Below are 20875 nucleotides of genomic sequence, written 5' to 3'. Positions count from 1 at the left end.
ATGTAAGAACTTTTAGGTGTGACGAGGTAGAGGTAGTTAGTAGAGAGCCAGTGTGGCCAAGTGGCTAGAGCACTGAACCAGGATCTGGGAGACCCAGTTTCAGAACTCCATTCTGTCATGGAGGCTTGCTTGGGTGACTGAAACCATCTATTTCTCTCTGTGAGAGGGAAGGTAGCATTGTCAGCCTTGTCAGACTTCAAAAACTAAGCAAGGTCAGTACTTGGATGGGAGACCAGACCACCAAAAAAGAGCCTACAGATGAAGGCAATGGCAAACCACCTCTGCTTCTCCTTTGTCTTGAAAGTCCCTTGCTGGGGTAGCTAGCAAGTCAGTTGCGACTTGATATCACTTATGCATGTATTTGTCTGTGTGTCAGCCTAACTTAACTCACAGGATTGTTGTGAGGAATAAATGGAAGAAGGGAGAATATTGTGAGCTGCTCTGGGTTCCTTTCAGGGAGAAAAGCAGGTATAAATAAATAAAAAGAGATAGGGGAATTGCTGAAACTTCATTGGGGGGAAATCTGCATCTCTGAGTCTACATATATTTGAATTTCCTTAAGTCCATCAGGATTTGAAAGTCTGGGTGTTTTATCTGTCATAGCCAAACAATCTTTATTCAGCATTGTCAAAATACCTTAGTAAGTTTGGTAAAATTACCAGAGGTATGACAAATAAGTTATCTAAGTGGATCTGTTACTGAATATTGGACAGCCCATATGAGGTAACCATCTTCCACAGCAGCCTTCCAAACTAGTGAGATGCCTGCAAAGGCTTTTAGGATGCATACTATGTAAATAATTTTGGAGAAATCACAATACTGTTCCACAGTTCTAATGCTGTCCTTTTAGGGGTTACTTCTGTACCAATGATGCCACCTTGTGGTCGATAGCATCATATAAGCAAACATAAAACTGAGCTCAGGCTAGTAGGAATAGACAAACTCCCATGTCCTTAATAAAGATATATTGATGAGCATGTCAGAGTTTTCAGCAAGGTTTTACTAGATTGTTTTATAAAAATACAAACCAATAAACGAATGGCAGAACAGAAAGGTGTGAGAAAATTTAATATAATTTTGAAGGGTTTATCCTGTACCCAGATATGTTCATCTATGGGAGCTATTCTAGACTGACCATTTAAGACAAGTATATGATAAATGAGTTGAGTTAAATATTCTTGAAGAACTATCCTAATAAACCTGGACACAGTAATAATTTAATATATTAAGCATTCTATCTGAATGAACAATGAATTGTCATAGAAATGAATTCAAGATTTTTTTTTAAAAAAAAGTTGCATATTGTAACTGTTAATGCCGTTAATGGTAGTGAGGTGGGGGAGGAAGAACTTATCAGCTTGTTGGCAAAATAAACTAGTAGCATCTGAGTTCTATCTGGACTATATCTGTCTTCCTTTCTTTGTGCATGCAAAAAGCCTGGCATGGTTGTCAACTCCACCTCGAAATATTATTGCGGGTGGTGCCTTGGAATGGCAGAGTTTGGGGAGGGGGTGGAGCTCCATGTAATGCTCTCTGAAGCAGCCATTTCCTCAGGGAAATCTCTGCAGTAAGGAAATCACTTCAATTTCAGGACAATTCCAAGCCCTGCCTGGAGGTTGGTAGTCCCTGCACATAGGTAGCACTCAAGCCAGGCCAGAGGCTGACTCTCTCCAATTTAAGACACTTTAATTGAGATTGCATATCTGAATATTGCTGTTGAAGAGACTCCCATAGACTGGAGCATTGTATGTGTCTTACAGTCTTTGACCCAGACCATTTATGATATTATAAAACGTAAAATAACAATACAGATTATATTTGCACTTTATTGGGCAGTACAGAGACATGTTATAAGTACTTGGTTAATGGTCTATTGTTCAGTGTAATTTCTTGCTTTGTTCCTTTAACACTGAATACCCAAATTTGTTATCTTGTTTGGGGGAAATGGCGGCATATAGATACTATGAATGGATGGATGGATGGATGGATGGATTAATGAATTGAAAATAGCTATTAAATATAACATGTTATTAATCAAAGCATATACAAGTCAGTTAATTTGATGATCAGAATGACCATGACACTGTGGGATGCTGCCTAGTCTCTGGTAAATGGCATTATGTTATTCTTAACTTCAGCAAGCTGAAATGACTGAGTGGCTATTGAGCAGGATGAAAACTGTTCAGCCAATGACAAATTTGGCCAGAGAACATTGAAGTGATCCAATCAGAAGCTCATGTTGCTTGTAGATGAGGGCTTCTAACAAGTTATATTTCTCTGGAGAGCATGTCCATGTGAATGTTTGCAGCATGCTACTTACAAGCTCATTTGAAGCCAGCTACCTCACCTCAGCACAACACAGATGATCATAAAGCTCACCTGTCAGTCTTCACTAGTTTCTTCCATCTTTTCCAAGTCCCACAGTTTCCTTCCTTATAGTCTTTAGCTTGGATTCTAAAGTGATGCCCCATTGGTGTAGCTTCCTTATAGTCTTTAGCTTAGATTCTAAAGTGATGCCCCATGGGTGCAGCTGCATGTCTGTTTATGGAGGGGGGAAGGATAATTTGTAGTGATTTTCTTCCTTCTGCTACAGAATCTCACTATGCCCCCATACTGTTTTTTCAATCATGACTCCACTCATGTTGCTTGGGATCTAAACTATTATTTTGTCTTTTATCCTTCTAATAGTTTTCTATTTTTTTCCATTTTGGTACTTTGCTCCTATAGTTGCCACAACTTTCCTTACTCTTACACTTCATTTCTTATGGCCTGTTTCTCTTTGCCAATTTTTGCTTTAGTTATATTCTTCCAGTCTTATATTTGGCTTCTTTCAGCTTGGTTTCCTTTTCTGTTTTGATCTCATCTTTGCTCTCCTCTCTCCTTCTCCATCCTCTGTTGTCAAAGTCAAAGGTATTATTATTGCTAGGTGTCTGTGAGTTCTACTGAACATGTAATGATCAAGAATCAAGACTTACAAGGAGAAAGCAAAAGGCCTAGTCCTCATCACCAGTATTGCACAGGTAGTGGCATCATCATGCCAGCAACATCTGGGCAATGCTCTGCTATTTTGGCAAAAATTCTATGGTAAAATCAGCTTCTACCATAGTGGTTTCGCCCAAATACCAGAGTATCCCCTGGACATTGCTGGTGTGATGATGTCACTTCCTGTGCAGCACTGACAATGAGGCCTAGGACTTCTACTTTCTCCTGTTAAGTCCCCCCTTCTGACCAGCTGATTGGTGGCTGGGGGGGAGGGGTTGGGCAAAAAACCCCACCTCCATTGGGGAGTCTGGCAATCCTAGCCTCCATACAGCAAACTTGCTTAGTTCAGTCACAGTTCCATTTTGGTTTGTAAAGTAAGAAACAGTGGTGGGAGAAGTTGATGGGCGGCTGAGGGAGAATGGGTATTCTCTGTTTTATGGCTGTAGTTGACCAAACCACAGATAAGTTTGCTACAGAGGATTCCCTCTGCAACAGCAATAGCATCTATGGCAGTAAACTTTGAAGAAGAGAACTTTCTTCAGTTTGCCTAGGTAGATCTCAGATTATTTTTCTGTAGTAGAACTGGAAAAGCTGAAATATTTTGCACAATCGGAGTAGCAGGAAAAAACTGACTCATTCTGAATGGAAGCTGATATGTCCATATTTACTGCTGGCTGACTAAATAGGAGGATTTGTTGGGGAGCAGGCATCACCTGCTCCAGACAGGTTCCTGAAGTGGAGTGGTTTATGGTACTGTATTGACCAAAAAGAGGGTTTGTGGGTAGAGTTGCCAGCCTCAGGTTGGGAAATACCTGGACATTTGGGGGGTGGACCCTGAGGAGTTTGGAGTTTGGGGAGAGTAGGAACTTCAATGGGGCCTAATACCATAGAGTCCACCTTCAAAAGCCACCATTTTTTCCAGGTAAACTGATCTTTCTCACATGGAGATTAGCTGTAACAGCAGGAAATCTCCAACCACCACGTGGAGGTTGGCAATGGGCTGCAGTCACACACACAGAATAATCCATTTTCTATCCACTTTTAGTGCATTTTACAACCAGATTTTACTGTGTGAACTGGCAAAAGAAAGTCAATTTGGTGTAGTGGTTAAGTGTGCAGATTCTTATCTGGGAGAACTGGATTTGATTCCCCACTCCTCCACTTGCAGCTGCTGGAATGGACAAGTTGGGTCAGCCATAGCTCTCACAGAGCTGTCCTTGAAAAGGCAGTGTTAAATACTGGGTTCGATGCATAGATGTTCAAACAGGAGCATGCTTTAGTGATAACTCCAGAACAAGACAAAATGGTGGGGCTGCGACTCCGCTTATATTCATGCACAAGAACCATCCACCAGATCCCCATACCAAACCACAACAGTTAAGCTTTGTGCCAAACACACTCACTGGACTCATTTAGAGTCCAGGTCTCTAATGTAGCAAGGAGTCTCTGGTTCCCCACTGCTACCAGGAGCGTGAAACCTTCCCACCAAACATCGAACTCAATACATAACAGGCAGCTTCTGTGAGGGCTTTCTCAGCCTTACCTACCTCACAGGGTGTCTGTTGTGGGGGAGGAAGGTAAAGGAAATTGTAAGGTGCTCTGAGTCTCTAAGATTCTAAGTGAAGGGTGGGATATAAATACAATATGTTCTTCTTCCTCAAAAATCCAGTTTGAAAGTGAACATAAGAATATAAGAGAAGCCATGTTGGCAGGACCGGCATGTGGGAGTAGGCCAAGTAGGTGGCTGCTTAGGGCTCCATTTGGCCTAGGGGCACCGGGAGGTGCCCCCTCTCCCCACACCCCATGCCACTGCTGTCCTTTGCCGGGGTCTCCCGAGGCTCGGGAAGCTGTGGCAAAGTGAGGGGGTGGGGCAGCAAGCACACTGCAAGTGCGTCCGTGCCACTGCTGCCCTTTGCCAGGATCTCCCGAGGCTTGGGAGGCCACGGCAACGTAGGGGACAGGACAGCGAGCATGCTGCAAGCACACCCACTGCCCTGCTGGACTTTGCTAGGGTCTCTCGAGGCCGTGGCAAAGTGAGGGGGTAGGGCAGTGAGCATGCTGCAAGTGCACCCACACTGCTGCTGTCCTTTGCCAGGGTCTTCTGATGCTCGGGAGGCTGCAGCAAAGTGGGGGAGGCAGCAAGCATGTTGCAAGTGCACCTGCTGTCCTTCCGGACTTTGCCGGGGTCTCCCGAGGATTGGGAGGTTGCAGCAAAGTCGGGCAGTGGGGGGGGGGTGACAATGACATCATAGTGACATCATTGGAACACATACAAAAATAACACTGGGGGAGCACAGGCACCCCTAGCACCGGTCCTGCATGTTGGATCAGGCCAATGGCCCATCCAGTCCAACACTCTGTGTCACACAGTGACCAGAAAATCGAGGTGCCATCAGGAGGTCCATCAGTGGGGCCAGGACACTAGAAGCCCTTCCATTGTGCCCCCTCAAGCACCAAGAATACAGAGTATCTCTGCCTGAGACAGAGAGTTCCAACAATACACTGTTTGTAATAGCCACTGATGGACCTCTGCTCCATATGTTTATCCAATTCCCTCTTGAAGCTGTCTATTCATGCAGCCGCTGCCACCTTCTGCAGCAGCGAATTCCATGTGTTAATCCCCCTTTGGGTGAAGAAGTACTTCCTTTTATCAGTTCTAACCTGACTGCTCAACAGTTTCATTGAATGTTCATGAGTGCATTGAAAGTGGATTATTTAGTGTGTGTGACCACAGCCTATGTGTAGGAAGATCAAGATTCTGCCATGGATAAGAGTTCTAAACCAAATCCAAGAATTTAGAGGGAGTAAAATGAGGATCAAAACCTATTATATGGTAGCACTGATAATAGAAAAGAATACTCTATCATACACATCATAACAGATTTCTTTTTGTGACAAGGACATTTTTCCTAAACTGTTATAATTTCCATATAAATAAATGATTGAAATCCACCATTCATGAAGTATCAATGTCCCCTGAGTATATATACAGCCTGGAGAAGCTGAACATATCAGCTTGCAGCAAAATATATACATATTGTATATCCACACACCTAATGGTTTTCATGAGATTATCTCTGTGTGGTGAAATGATCTATATGAAGTTGTCAGGTTCAAATGGCCTCAGTATGGAAAAGGCACTCTTACTGTGAACATGTCAACAGACTTGTAGTAACTGCAGCTCCTGTACAACCATCTAAAGAAGGGAATATTTAGAATATTTATTGGTTTTAAAATACATAGTAAGCAGATGGCTGAGCACTAAAATCACCACTTAGTTCATATAAGAGCCAAGAGCTGATTTTAAATATTTTCAGCACATCTCTTGGAAGTGGTGAATTTGGAGAGCTTTAGTATCACTCAGTGCATTGAGTGAACAGAAGTTTATATCTAAGCTCACCCTATGTGTTAATGTGTTTTCACACACTTGCCTGGTAAGACCTCAGTCCCAGTGGGAGGAAATCTAAGTTGCTACATGGAGGCTTAAACATAACAAATAAATACACAAAGAGGGATGTAGCTACCACCCTTGGAGACAGTGAATTTTCCACTGATACTGCATCACTCCTGCTACTTTCTCTTTGAGGAGCTCCATTATCAACAGTAATCCTTGCTGAGAGAAAAAAATGGCTAGAGAAAGAGGCATTAGGAGAACCTGTGAAAGGGGAAAGGTCTGAGTATCCATCAGCCTATTCTGGACATTAAATCATTTTCCTTACCCATATGCTTTATATGGGCTATGCCATCATAATGGGTTATGCCACTGCAATGTCTTGTTTGCCCCTGTGTTTCCATATCTAGTGTAGGTTTTCTTTCAATGCCATTTATTTGAGAATGCTCTGATTTCATCCAGATGTAGATAGAGCTGCCACCAGCCGCCTTGCGTTCCCAGATTCTATCTAGGTTCCCTCTTCACATTACTCAGATCCAACCAAACATCATATGAATGGAACAAACATGACTTCACCAGTCCCATGGAAATCCAGGATGAACAAACCTCTACCCCACCAAAATTTTTGTCATCCTTTTTCTCACCATGGCTCTGAAGGTAGAAGTGTACTTTCTGGAACACTACTTCTCCAGTTCATTAGTGCCTCTGTATGATCTTGTATGCACAGGTTCCCAACATTCATTTGTGGCTTTAGTGCATGGCCTGAAAACATTTGTAGATATTAAACATGCTGGTGTCTGGTTAGTGCCTTGATGTGGAAATACCACAATATTCTAGGGGCACTGTCTTGAGCTCCATGAAAGAAAAGCACCATAGAAATATGAGAAATAAACAACATGGAAGAAAATATCAGTTATGGTTGACCAGGAAGGGCTAACAATGCAATTCTACGTATAGTTACTCCCTTCTAAGCCATTGAAATCAGTGACCTTAGACTGAAGTATCTCTGCATAGCATTACTCAATAAACCTGCTCCTCACCCGGCTGTTGAAATTGTAAATGTGCCTCTTCAGTGAAGTCCCCCCCCCCACCCCCGTTTAAATGAATGGCTGCTGTTTAATTATTCGGGGAGGGGTAGAATGAAGGGCAGCCTTTTGTGCCTTCAGAGATGGTATCCCTTCAGGGAGGGATGCATGAGGGACACAAATTAACGGCACCCTTTAAGCATCCTTGCAATATAGACACCAGCTCTCCATATATTTTCTGCCCATCATTATGACAGATCTTTTGCTAACTCATCATAAATCCAAACTTCCCTGAATCTACAGAAGCTAGTTTTCTGGTGCATATAGTTATTACCAATTCTAAAACTATAGCACCAATCTCTGAGCATTTTTGATTGCAGGCAGTCATTCATCTTGTTGTATACCTATCCCTTTTCTGATCTTGTACAGTTTGAAACATAACACAGTGGAAGGAGATTGGACTATATTTCATACACATATATGGCTGGCACTAAGGGTTCCATCTGTTATTTGCTCTTTCCTTTGCTTACTGATAAAATGAGAAGGACAGCTTGTTGATGAGTTTTGTGAAGCAAAAACTTTCTTTCCTACAATTAAAGTCCATAAATGATTATTTCTGGCAATATGCATCTCTTACATCAAGACACAAACTGTTTCTAGTAAGCCAGTATTAGATAGCAAAACTAATACCAGCTTACTAGAAACAGTTTGTGTCTTGATTATTTTTCGCTCCCAATAATTTTTGACAGAGTTGTAGCTGTATACCTTTAAAAAGACCCTGAATATATTGAACTGGAATATTTTGTGGAGTCCCACGGGGGGCAGTTCTCTTCCTGACGTTATTTAACATCTACATGTGCCCCCTTGCCCAGCTCGGCATCAATATGCTGATTACACTCAGCTATCTCTGTTGATGGATGACAAGCTGGAAGCCATTTCTGTTAACTTAACAAGCCTTGGAAGCCATGGTTGGGTGTTGCAGCAGAGTTAGCTGAAATTGAATCTGAGTAAGATGGAGGTTCTATAGCTGGGTGGGAGGCAGCCATGTTTGGGTTGCCAGCTTCTGGCTCTTGATGGTTTGTCTTTATCACTGGCTACAACCATCAAGAGCCTGGGTGTGATCCTGGACTCCACGTTGCCCAAGTTGCGCTGGTTGTCAAGCTGGCATTTTTCCAACTGTGGCAGGTTAGGCAACCGGCCCCCTACCTGTCTCACCCTGACCTAGCTACTGTAATCCATGCAACAGTCATCCCCAGAATAGACTACCGTAATTTGGTCTACCCTTGCACATAACCCAGAAGCTCCAACGGATCTAGAACACAGCTGCACGGGTCCTAATGGGGACCCCTTGGATGGGGCACATCTATCCTGTGCTGCACAAGCTGCACTGTCTTCCAGTGGAGTACCAGATCCACTTCAAGGTGCTGGTTCTAACCTTTAAGGCCCTTAGTGGCTATGGACCACATATCTTTGGGACCATCTCTCTCAATATTCTCCTCAACATGTTCTGAAAACAAAAACTTCATGGTGGTCCCCCAGCCCAAGAGAGATCTGGCTGTCCCTGACTAGGGCCAGAGCCTTTTCATGAGGAATGTGGAAGGCTAAATTATCTTCAATAAGGGCAGTAGAGAAATGATGGAAAGTGATATATGTTCAACATCTATGATAAAAGCTTAAAGACTAGGACCAGAGGACAAGCGCAGCCACCAACATAGAGACACTTGCTTCCTGCAGGTTTTAATTCTGGTGGCATTGCAGTGTTATTATTATTAGGGACATGTCACAAGATATTCCCTTTACAAAACCTGTCAATGCTAAATGCAAGGCTAATGAGAGGGGGTACCACAGGGTTAACCCCACAAAAATGGGGGTTAAACCAGTTGGAAGTCCACTCAAATTCATGTTAGTTACATCAGTAATGCTGTCCAGCATCTCATCTTTTGCCATCCCCTTCTTCTTTTGCCTTCTGTCTTTCCTAGCATCAGGGTCTTCTCCAGGGAGTGCTCCCTTCTTATTTGGTGTCCAAAATATTTGAGCTTCAGCTTCATCATCTGACCTTCCAGGGAACTGTCAGGGTTGATTTCCCTTAGAATACCAACATCTAATAACATAAAACAATCTAAATATCAATTTTATGTTATTAGATGTTGGTATTTTGATGGTGGTGTGATTATTCAGCAAGGTTGCTTCCAACTGGTTTAACCCCCATTTAACTCCTGAAGAAGCGAATACTTTGAACCAGATCAGTTGGTTATTCTGTTTCAGAAAATTTTGTTTGGTCTGTTGATGCTGGTTTGCTTTATGTTTTGGTATTCTGCATGCATCGGTTTTGCTACCACCTGTAGGATATGCAGACTATTTAGGAAGTGGCAGGACTACATGCGATCTCTTTGCTATATACTATGTTCCCTTTTCCCTCTCATTTACAGAACAAACAGTACACATTTACGATTAATCTTCTCTGGGGAGTCCTGAGTCTGATCTGCCTTCTGTTATTTCACTTTACCAGAAGATAGTTTATAGTTCATTCTTTAGCAGAAGCCATGTTCAAAATTAGAAGGAGTGTATCATCAGAATTTGACCAGACCAATTTACAATGGTTCAATAACTGCCTCCCCTGGGTTCAGTGTAGATATCAGTGGAGCATATAATGACTGATGTTCTCTATCACCCTACAAATGCATAGCTGATGGTCTAACTGGGATTTTCTAAAATTATCCCTCAAAATATTGAGCAGCCATGATTGGAATCTCCAGAGCAAAGCAAAGCAAAACCAAAAATGTTCTGCACAAAGCAGATGTTAATCATGAGAATAGCTTATAAAACTTATTCAGCTTGCATGAAAAGTGGAGAGAAAATAAGGGAACAGCATATAGATTTGATATCTTGATTAGGAAAAGGTCTTCTTAATTTTGTTGTGATGTATTTAACCTCATATAATTTTTTATTGAGAGTTAACAAGGTACTTTCTATCTAACAGAGAAATATATTACTGTCAAGGTTGCAGGATTTGCCACAGTTGCACAGAAAATAAACAAAACATTGCAATAGAGGGCATTAATTCTTTTTTTAAAAGAATTATTTCTAACATTGCGGTGTGTGCCTGTAAATACCCTGTTCATCTTATTTTAATGTTGGCCATTTGCTTGACATTTGTTTTACCTGTTTTTACCTGATAAGATTCTTTGTCACATGTAATGTGATGAAGCTTTCTAATTTAGTTGATCTATTGGCATATTCGTTTTTTCTAAAAATGTCATAGAATCTAGGTTTATAGTGTGAGCTGAGAACATTTCTGCTTAAACTACATGTCAGCTGTGCTCTTAATTAGGGCCAAACTAGACATAATGTAAGCTTGCCAACCTCCAAGTGAGATCTGAAGATCTCTTGGAATTACAACTGATCTCCAGACAATAGAGATATGCTCCCTTGGAGAAAATGGCTGCTTTGAAGGGTGGGCTCTTTTGGAGACCCCTCCCTTCCCCAAGCCCTGCCTACCCCAGTTTCCACTCCCAAATCTCCAGGAATTTCCCAGCCCAGAGATGGCAACCCAAACATAATGGTGATGGTGAAATACTTGGGTTAATGGCATCCACAGGTCCAACCATTTCAAATTGATTTAGGGTGCCATTGGAACCCAAACTGGCCACACGCACACACACATATGGACACACTGCAGCTGTTTTGGCACTTGAAAGGGGAGGGGCAAAGAGTGTTGCAGCTCATGCACTGCAGGCCTGATTCAAGATCAGGCCCTCACAGCATTTCAATTCCTTTAAAATGGTGCTAGCAACTATGGGTCAAACCTGTGGACTCTGTCATGTCTAGTTTGGCCCTAAGATGTCTCATACTGCAGTGACTCCTTTCAGCTAACCATGACATGGTCTGTTGTGTACTGCCTCTTTAAGAGGCTATCCCAGTAGACCTCAGAGCAAGCAGGAGAGTAGGAGGGACTCAGTGCTTCTCTTTTCAGTCTCCCTGCTAGCTGCCTGCAAGAGTGCGAGGCCTACTAAGAATTTGAAGAACCACACTGGGACAACCCTGGCCTAGAGGTTTAGAAACAGCTTAGTTAAGTCTTGTTATTCCTTATGCCAATAGCCAAGTTACCTGCCGTGACAGACTGTCCTTAACAACAGGTTTCCAGGTTCAGCAATTTCAGAGAGGTGGAAAGTGAAGAGGACTTCATTGGAGGACTTGAGTGACAGGCTGCTCCCTACCCTCATCCCATTCCTCTGATTGGCCAGCACCAGCTGAGGAGAACCATATGATTAGCTGAGTGCTGAAGGCACAACCTTTTTTGGAGTCTGTTGGTCTTTGGGAAGTCAGACAGTCAGTCAGCTTCCGACAGAGTTGCTTAGAGTTAGTAAATTTGACAAAAATAGGTCACCTTTGAAGTGAAGGGAAAGGACTCCTTGCCTTAACTGTTTTCTATCAATTCTGAGGAAGAATTCAATATCAGAACTGAACATCTAAGAGTTAGTCTAAACTGAAATCTGTTTTACACAGAGACCAGAACTGGGATTGAGATTTTGGCAAGGGAGATTGGGTAGTATGCTGAAACTCCCATTTAGGCCAAAATAAAAGGGCTATATCTTCTAAGAAAAGGACTGTAAATTCCTGCTCAGTTACACAGGGGGGATTTGCTTTGAGGAGACCCCTAGTCTATCGAGAAGGGAATCAGATTTACAGTACAATTCTAAAGAGACTTACTCCAGTCTAAACCCATTAAAATGAATAGGCTTAGAATGGTGTAACTCTCTTTAGGAATGTACTGTTAAACACATAGGGATATTGAAATAAACTGTGGTTCCCAAAAGAGAGAGTTTAGGTACACAAAGAGACCATCTCCAGGAAACCTAAAGAATCATAGGAAATGATACGAAGAAACATTGTTACTGTAACTGAAATACTCAGTCAAAGCCCTCTCACTGTTACGATTCAAGAATATAAGAAAACAAGCTTCAACACCTATTAATTCCCTGTCTGTTAAATAAAATTATCATTTCTGTTTGAATGTTATACCATCTCAAGTATCATTTGAAAGGGCAAAACAAGCTGGCTCCTGCTTATTCCATCAAGTTCTGGCCTGGGCTGAAAGACAGATTAGATCTTTGTAACCAGATCAGACAGACAGATCCTTTAAAGAATAACTAAATCCACACAACTTGGGGCTGCTCAGTCACTGTTGGAAACCAATTTTTGGTGGGAAAACCTGCTGATAGTGAAGAAGTGCCAGGGTTACTGTCAATAAAGAGGCCTTTAGGCAAATGGAACTAGGTATTTGTCGTTTGTTCCATTACACAAAATGTGACAATAAGGATGAAACCCTCTTGCTGATAAAACACACAGGAAGCTGTGGAAATAGGTTGAGATGAGACTACCTTGTTCCTTGCTTTCCACATTAGTGCTGACTCACTACAGAAATTGCTGCACTGGGTTATATAGAAGAATTTGATGTAAGTCAACCTGCCCACCATCTGCGCCAAAGTTACAGGAAGTGCCGCAGCTTTTGCATAGCAAACGTAAACCGCTAAAACCCAGTTTACGTTTGCTACGCAAAAGCCATGGCACTTCCTGTAACTGCAGCGCAGATTGTGGGAAATTCGACCGGACGCTGCGGAGGGAACAGGATTGTGACTGCGAGGTAAACTGTGTGCGAAAACGGTCTTACTATTTGCAAGCTAATAGAATTGAAGAGGCCAAACAAAAAGTGTGCAATTTTATTGATTGTCTGTGGAGCAGATGAACTGATAGCTTTGCTGAAGACACCTTTTTGTCCAGCATCATCTGTTACTCTACAGCAGTTCTTCTATTTTTAAGCTTGATCAGCAAGCCAGTGAAAATATAGCAGAATACATTCCAGAGTTCTGTCACCTTGCTGAACATTGTGAATTTGGGAATCTTCTGGCAGGCTTGTTATGAGATTGGCTCATCTGTGGAGTTAAGGATGAGGCCATCCAGTGGTTCCTCCTCTTTGAACAGAATCTAACTTTTGCAGCAGCACAGCAACAACCATTAGCAGCTGAAACCGCTGCATGTAATGTCACAAAAATTTATAACAGGCACCCCACTGATGCCCACATTCTCCAAGAAATCCAGGAATCAGATGAGGAGCAAGTATAGAGGGTCACATCTACATAAGTGGGATTATGTAAATCAAGTAATGCATCTATATGCTTAAGATGTGGAGGGCAACATAAACAAAGTGAATGCAGAATCAGGAACTCTGAGTGTCTCATTTTTCAAAAAAGGTCACATAGAAAGAGTTTGTCAGAAAAAAGCTAATCCCAGGAAACAAAGAGAGAGGGGGGAAGGTACTCAGCTTCAAACTGCCCATAATTTGAAGAGTTTCCCTGAAGAAGAAGTACAAACATTTTATTCCATTCAACATATTCATACAGTTAAGGAGCAAAGCCCAGAACTGATTGCCACTGTAGAGATAAATGGTCAGAAGTGTGAATTGGAAGCTGCCACCATAGACACTGTGGGATGGAGTGTTGGCCTGGATGGGCCATTAGCCTGATCCAACATGGCTTCTCTTATGTTCTTAGCCACACATTGCCACTATCATAGACAGCAACACATTTTCACAGGTATTCTGGGACCATTCTCCCAAATTACACAGATCAAAATGTCACCTTCATTACTATAATGGCCAGATTGTTCAGATCCTTGGAAGCTGTGATGTAGATGTTTGCTTGACCTATCAGACAGATATTACCTTTGCTAGTTACAAAAGGGATTCACAAAAGCCTGCTGGGAAGAAACTGGTTCACATTCTTGGGAATCAATGTTCAAGGAGTACATAGTGTCTATCCAAGAATACTGGAAGAACTGGCATCTGCTTTCCCACACATATTCCCTAAGGTATTAGAAGCATACAAAAGGTCCACCAGTGACTTTTCTAATATACCCTACCATAACACTTATTTGTTTGAAGGCTCCAGATGTGCCTTTTATCCTGAGACCAAATATCAATGAAGAACAATCAGCTCATTGCACGAAGAGTTATAGAGCCAGCAACTCACACAACCTGGGCCACCCTTCTTGTCCCTGTCTTGAAACCAAATGGCAACATACATATTTGGGGATTACAAACGTTCTGTAAATAAGGCATTCAAAGAAAGACCTATATCCAATGCCTGCCATAAAACAGTTGTTTGTCTGTCTTAGCAGGAGGAAAAGGTTTTGCTAAACTGGACCTTGTTCAAGCCTATCAGCAACTGAGAGTGGATGACAAAACCACAGATACCAAAACCATTATTACCCACAGAAGGGCTTTTCATGTGAAACATCTTCAATTTAGAATTTCAGTAGCACCAGGAATCTTTCAGTACTCCATGGAAACTTTATTAGCATGTATTTCTGGGGTTGTGCCTTACTTCAATGATCTATTAATTATGGCTTCCTCTAAGAAACAACTTGTGAATTGCCTCAAAAGGGTTCTGCAGATGTTTAAACAGTTAAGAAAGAGAAATGACAGCTGGGAGTTCTCAGTATCACATTCTTGGGATACCAGATTGATGAAGCTAGTATTCACCCTACACAGGATAAGGTAAAGGCAATACACAATGCTCTAGACCAAAATGTAAGGAAGATGTCAAGTCTTTCTGAAGTTGTTTGTGTAGTTGTGCCCTCAGCACTCAGATAATCATATGGTTCTCCTCAGCAGGACTTCTAAAACGAATGCAAAGTAAACAGAGGAACTTTGCTCTCTTCCTCTCATACACTCATCAGGAAGAGCCACACGGCTCTGCCTGCTTGTCCCCCCAAGCAACTTTTACATCCTGCTGAGATTTAAAGGCACACACACACTCCAAAATACAAAAAGTTTGCAAGCTTCTTCTAAACCTGTCGAGATCTAAAGGCACATCATGGCTGCTGGGGTGGGGCTTCCTCCTGCCAGCCCGCTGGCTGGCAGTAGAGAGGAGCCTGCAAAACTGGAGGATCCCCTGCCCAGACCTGGGGACTGATCCGAGAGAGAACTGTGTACAGAAACTGTACTGGCATTTATGGAGAATGAAGGAAAGACTAACTGCGATTGCAAACAGCTTGAGCATTGGTTCTAGATTTGTGAATAATTGTGATCAGATGAAGGGCATCACCGAAACACACAGAAATTGCCTAGGAGGCATGTCATCCTTCATAATCACATTCAACAGTGCAATAGTGAACCTACAGCACCATGGGAGTACTACAGGGTAACAGCAAATTCATACAGTAATTGTGGACTCTTTAATTATCTGGACTGAATTTATACCAGTGATTTTGTACCTGAAGTTTCAATGTGCAGTTTTGGACTTATTTCAGCTCTATTGATATTGAATTTTGTGCAATATCTACGTTTGTGTATTTGTAAGATTTAGATAATGTTTAGATATACAGTAATAGTGTTGGAATAATTATATAAAAAACTTGCAGCAAGAAGTAATTGTATTTAGTCATTAGTACAGTTTCTGTACACCGTTCTCTCCAAGATCACTACCAAGCCGTGTATTTTCCCATTGGTTGTCAGACCTGGCAAGGGACTGGCAAGTCTAGAACATTGCTGTAATTAGATATACAGAGTGGTAGGATGCAACCCATTAATGCTGGCCCGCCTGAAATAAAACCTAGATTTAAGTCCAGTAGTACACTAGATACCAATAAGATTTTTTTTGGGGGGGGGGGGGGGCGCGTAATAAACTTTCAAGATTCAAAACTCCCTTCCCTAGATATCTGGCTGAGGGAGCTTTGACTCTAGAGAGCTTTAACTCTTGAAAGCTTTTAGCCCAAAATCTTGTTGGTTTCTGAAATTCTATTGGACACAAATCTAGCTGTTTGACTACAGACCAACATAACTACCTGAAATAATGTACATGATGGACCTGGAAATTTTTAAAGATATGCTATTAAAGGAGGAGCATTATTAAAATATAAAAACTTGGTAATGTTTTGGGGAGGAGGTAATTAAAATCAATATTTGAATAAGACCATATTCTCAGTGAATTTCTGAATTGTTATGATTCCTTAAACTGAGTTTCTGTCCTTATTTCTATTCTAATACAATGAAACCCAGTGGCCAATGAGCTGTCATTTCTTGTGAGTATTTTTATCTTAAGTCACATATTCCATGAAAAACAAGTTACACACAATGAAAGAAAATGTGAAAACATGCTTCTAAGCCATCACTTTACCACCTCAGCAGAGGCACAAGGAAAAGGCACAAGGATTCTGGCAGTTAAATCTGCTAATTTGGGAAGAAGTAGGATCCTTTCAACCCATGTTACTTTGTGTTTTAACTACTGTCCCTCAGACATCAGGAAAGTAAGTGAAGAGTAAGGAAATGTTTAATACAATGAATTAAGATGTCTAAATGAGCTCTAAGTAACTTTATATGGAAAACATGTTTAGAAACTTCAGTCTTGGCTTGTGGTATGTTTCTCTACCATAGACAAATTAAACTGTTAGGTGATTGTTTTTATCCCTGCATGAAACTGTTCAGCTAGTTCATTGCCCTGAAATATCAGAAGTAAATCATTAATGAATCTCAAGTAGATCAGCATATTGTTATATATATATAAGGTTTATGATGTGTTTTAATGGTCCTCAAAATAGCCTCACACTCTTCTGTTTTTATAGCACACATATATAAAACTGCTGTCACCCAAGATGTACAAGCCTCAGGGACCCAAACAAGAAACTGAACTTTTTGCATTTAACATCCTACACAAGTATGCTGTCCATGTGAATGATGTGGGAGGACATTTGGGCCACACCATCCATGTAGAGAAATGGGTGCTAAAACACAACAGGGTGGGAACGTTAACAGCTGCCTCATACAGTCAAATCCGATCCACCCTGAGCCCATTATGGAAAAGGGAGGAATATAAACCTACTAAATAAATATTTTGAAATCAAGTGAGTCTATGTATTCTATCCTACACATGGAGCACTGCTTTTTCTGAGGAGCTTCTTTAACAATGTGGGATTAGCTTCCTTTCACAATGTGGGATTATCTGATCACTTCAGGGTGGAGCAGGTGTTATGTGGGTGTCTCTCAGACCAGTAGGGAGACAAGTCTTTTTTTTTTTTTGGCCTGTTCCACATTGTTTGAGGAGGAGGTGAGGTTGACTTAATACCTGTTCTTGAGAAGCTGCTTCAGCCTGAACTGGGGTTGTCAGAATTATTGTGGTTTTGTATTTGTAATTAAGGTAGATTGCTGAGCATTCTGAGGTAAAGAAAAATTGGTGGAGGCACCCAAACCAGCCACTCAATGAACTGATTTGTTTTGAACATCACCCCTTGAATCTTGACAGGAAATGGTAGGTAGAATCTTTCCTACACATTTATTAAAGACAAGGTAAAGCAAGGTATGCTGACTTCCTTTATGAGACCTGGAGCTGAAGTGTAATTGCCCAAACACCTGCATCCCAATTGGGCAGCCTTTTAGGAAACCTCCACTAAAGTGAAAATCCGGCCCCTTCCCGCCCGCGCCGACTTTAGGGCGGGGGCCGAGTTTGCCTCCCCGGATGGAGCGAGGCAAGACGTCCCCTTCATCCGGGGATGCTGGGGGCGTGGTTCTTGGGGGCCTTATAGGCCCGACCACGCCCGCGGCCACGCACTTTGGCTGGCCGTTTTCGGGAGAGGAGCTCGTCTTCCCCAGTCCCTTCAGGCGTCTGCAGGGCCTTGGTGGAGAGGCGGGGTTGCGTCGTCGGCGGAAGCGGGATCGACGGCGGAGACGCTTGTCGCCCCCCCCTTCCCACCCCCCTCCTTGGCGGCCAGGAGCAGCCGGTCGTGTCGTACCGGCCTCGAGGAGCGTCCTTCGTGGGAGAGCGGCGAGCGGCCGCGGCGCAGCCCGCCGGCCTGCTTGTGAGGCGGGAGCAGCTGTTCCGCGCGGCGCCTTGCTGCGTCTCAGCTGCCAGCGCGGTTTGTATCGGGACGGGTGATTGCGGCGGCGCGGATTCGTGCGGCGCGGCACCGCTTTAGTTGGTAGTGCAGGGTCCCTTTCCCCAGCTGCCGGCGGCCTCCTTTGTCGCTTCCATACACGACCTCGTGGCCTGGGGAAGTAGGTGGGCGGAACTGAGCAACCCTCCTCCCCCCACCACCATATATTCCACGGGTGGTCTTTAGGCCTGGGTCCCCTTATTATAGGGGTGCTGATAGGGGCCCTGTGTTCCCTGCACGGTCGGTGGGTGGAGCTTCCATTGGTTCCACGGGGTGCAAAGGGGGCAATTTTTTTTTTTTGCTACTCCTTTAACTGGGCCTGGCCTGAGACATGCCCAAGGGGCAAGGGAAGTCAAAGGGCAAGCAGCCCTTAAAGAAGGGGCAAAAGAGGCCCAACCCCAGTGGCCCCCCGGGATCGGAGGAAGAGGCCCAAACCAGGCAGGCCATTGTTGATAGGCTTGAGGCCTTGGAGAGGCATCATGGATTGGAGCCGGGGGTTACCCTCCCCCCCCGGGGGCGCAAGGCAGCGCGGTCTTCGACTAGGGCCTTCGAGCAGGAGGTCCTGGCCCGTCTTTCTTCCTTACAGGAAATGGCAGCACTTCCGGGGCCTTCAGGCGGACCCGGACAGGCGCCTCCTGACGACGACTCGGATGCAGAGGAAGGTAACGTCCCAGAGGGGCCGGCCCGCCCAGGCGGTGCAGGCGGTGCTATTCCTGTCGGGGTGCCGGCCGGCGGGGAGCCTGATGGTAAGCAGGGGCGGCCATGTGGTTTTGGCACGTGGCCTTGGGGGGGTTGGAACCCTTGGTATTCACCGTATATGGCGGGCCCACCGGCCAATTTTAGTCAGGGGTTGGCGCCTGGGTCAGCCGCTACAGCAGGTTCGTTTGGCCAAGGGCAAGTTTTGCCTTGGGGCCCGCCCTCGGGAGCTGGAGCAGCAGTTACCCCTCCTGCGCCTTCCAATGCCATTGGCCAGCCGGCCCCGGCGGGCTCTTTACCTTGGGGGTGCCAATCGTGCGGCCTGTCGCCATTTGGGTGGCCGTCCCCCCAGTGGGGGAACTGGGTCTGCCCCCCGAGCGCATGGGGTGCAGTTCCTTTTCACTGCCGCCCTTTCGGTGATACTGCCATGCCTCTAGGAGACCACCTGACGACGGCCACTCGGGAAAAAATCCTGCGTGGTGAATATGTGGATGTTTTTGGCCTTCTTTATCGGGAGCTTGAAAAGAAGGACAAAGATGAATTAGACGAGAAGGACAAAGAAAAAATCAAACGTCGCAAGGTTGAAAGGAACTGGGCTAATTGGTTGCCAGGGTTCCTGATTTATGCCGGGGTCATTGCGCGGGCACAACCTGCATGTGCCTCCCCGCTGTTTCAATATATTGACATAATCTATAAGGCCTATACGGACTTCTCTGGCGCTGCCTGGCTGCAGTATGATGAGGAGTTCCGCATGAGAGCGGCCCTGAACCCCGGCATCCCTTGGGACCATATTCACCAGCAGCTTTGGCTCCAACTCATGTCGCCGGCTAAGCCTAACAGTGGCGACAAGTCGGATAGTGGCCATTTAGTCAGTAAACAGGCAATGGCGTCAGGTCCCCGCTCATCAGCGGGGCAGTCGGTTCAACCCCGGCTGGTCTGTTGGGATTTCGCTTCCCAGGCGGGGTGCACCAGAAAGCCGTGCAAATACCGGCATGAGTGCCCGTTGTGTGGCGGTGCCCACTCTTTGTCCTCCTGCAGTAAGACGAAGCCCCGATCGGGGGGTAAGCGGACGGGGGGCAGTGGTAACGCCTCGGGGCCTGGAAAAGGGCCCCAGCCCCATCAGGGTGACGGTTCTTAGAAGCTTGCTCGCGGCCTACCCGCGAGCCCGCGACCGGGTTTATTTGTTGGATGGTTTTAGTTACGGTTTTCGCATTCCGTTTCAGGGCCCCAGGGGCCCCTGTATGTCCGGTAATCTGCAGTCTATCAAAGGGATGGAACCGATTGTTAGAGACAAAATCCTGAAGGAATGCAGGGAGGGCCGAGTTTTAGGTCCTTTTGCGGCCCCTCCAGTTCTCAATCTGAGGGTATCCCCGTTGGGCGTGGTGCCTAAGAAGGCCCCGGGGGAGTTCCGTCTTATCCACCACCTTTCGTATCCGGAAGGGGGGTCAGTCAACGATGGCATTCCGGACTCCCTTTGTACAGTGAAATACACCTCTTTCGATCAGGCAGTCAGGATCGTCCGGAGCTGCGGGGTGGGGGCGGAGATGGCGAAATGCGACATTAAGTCGGCATTTCGCCTGTTGCCAGTACACCCGCTCGACTTCGAGCTCCTGGGTTTCGCGTTTGAAGGGAAATTTTATATGGATCGGGCCCTCCCCATGGGATGTGCTATCTCGTGCTCAGCTTTTGAGCGTTTTAGCACTTTCCTCGAGTGGGCTCTGCGAGTCCGATCCGGTCTTGCCACCACGGTGCATTACCTGGACGATTTTTTGTTCGTGGGCCGTCAGGGGGCGGGGCAGTGCGCCCGCCTGCTTCAGACCTTTGTGGAATTGACATCCGAATTGGGAGTTCCGCT

Source organism: Heteronotia binoei, chromosome 9 (assembly GCF_032191835.1).
Source record: "Heteronotia binoei isolate CCM8104 ecotype False Entrance Well chromosome 9, APGP_CSIRO_Hbin_v1, whole genome shotgun sequence".
NCBI classification, from domain to species: Eukaryota; Metazoa; Chordata; class Lepidosauria; order Squamata; family Gekkonidae; genus Heteronotia; species Heteronotia binoei.
The sequence above is the reverse complement of the archived record's forward strand: the minus strand, read 5'-3'. Positions refer to the sequence as shown.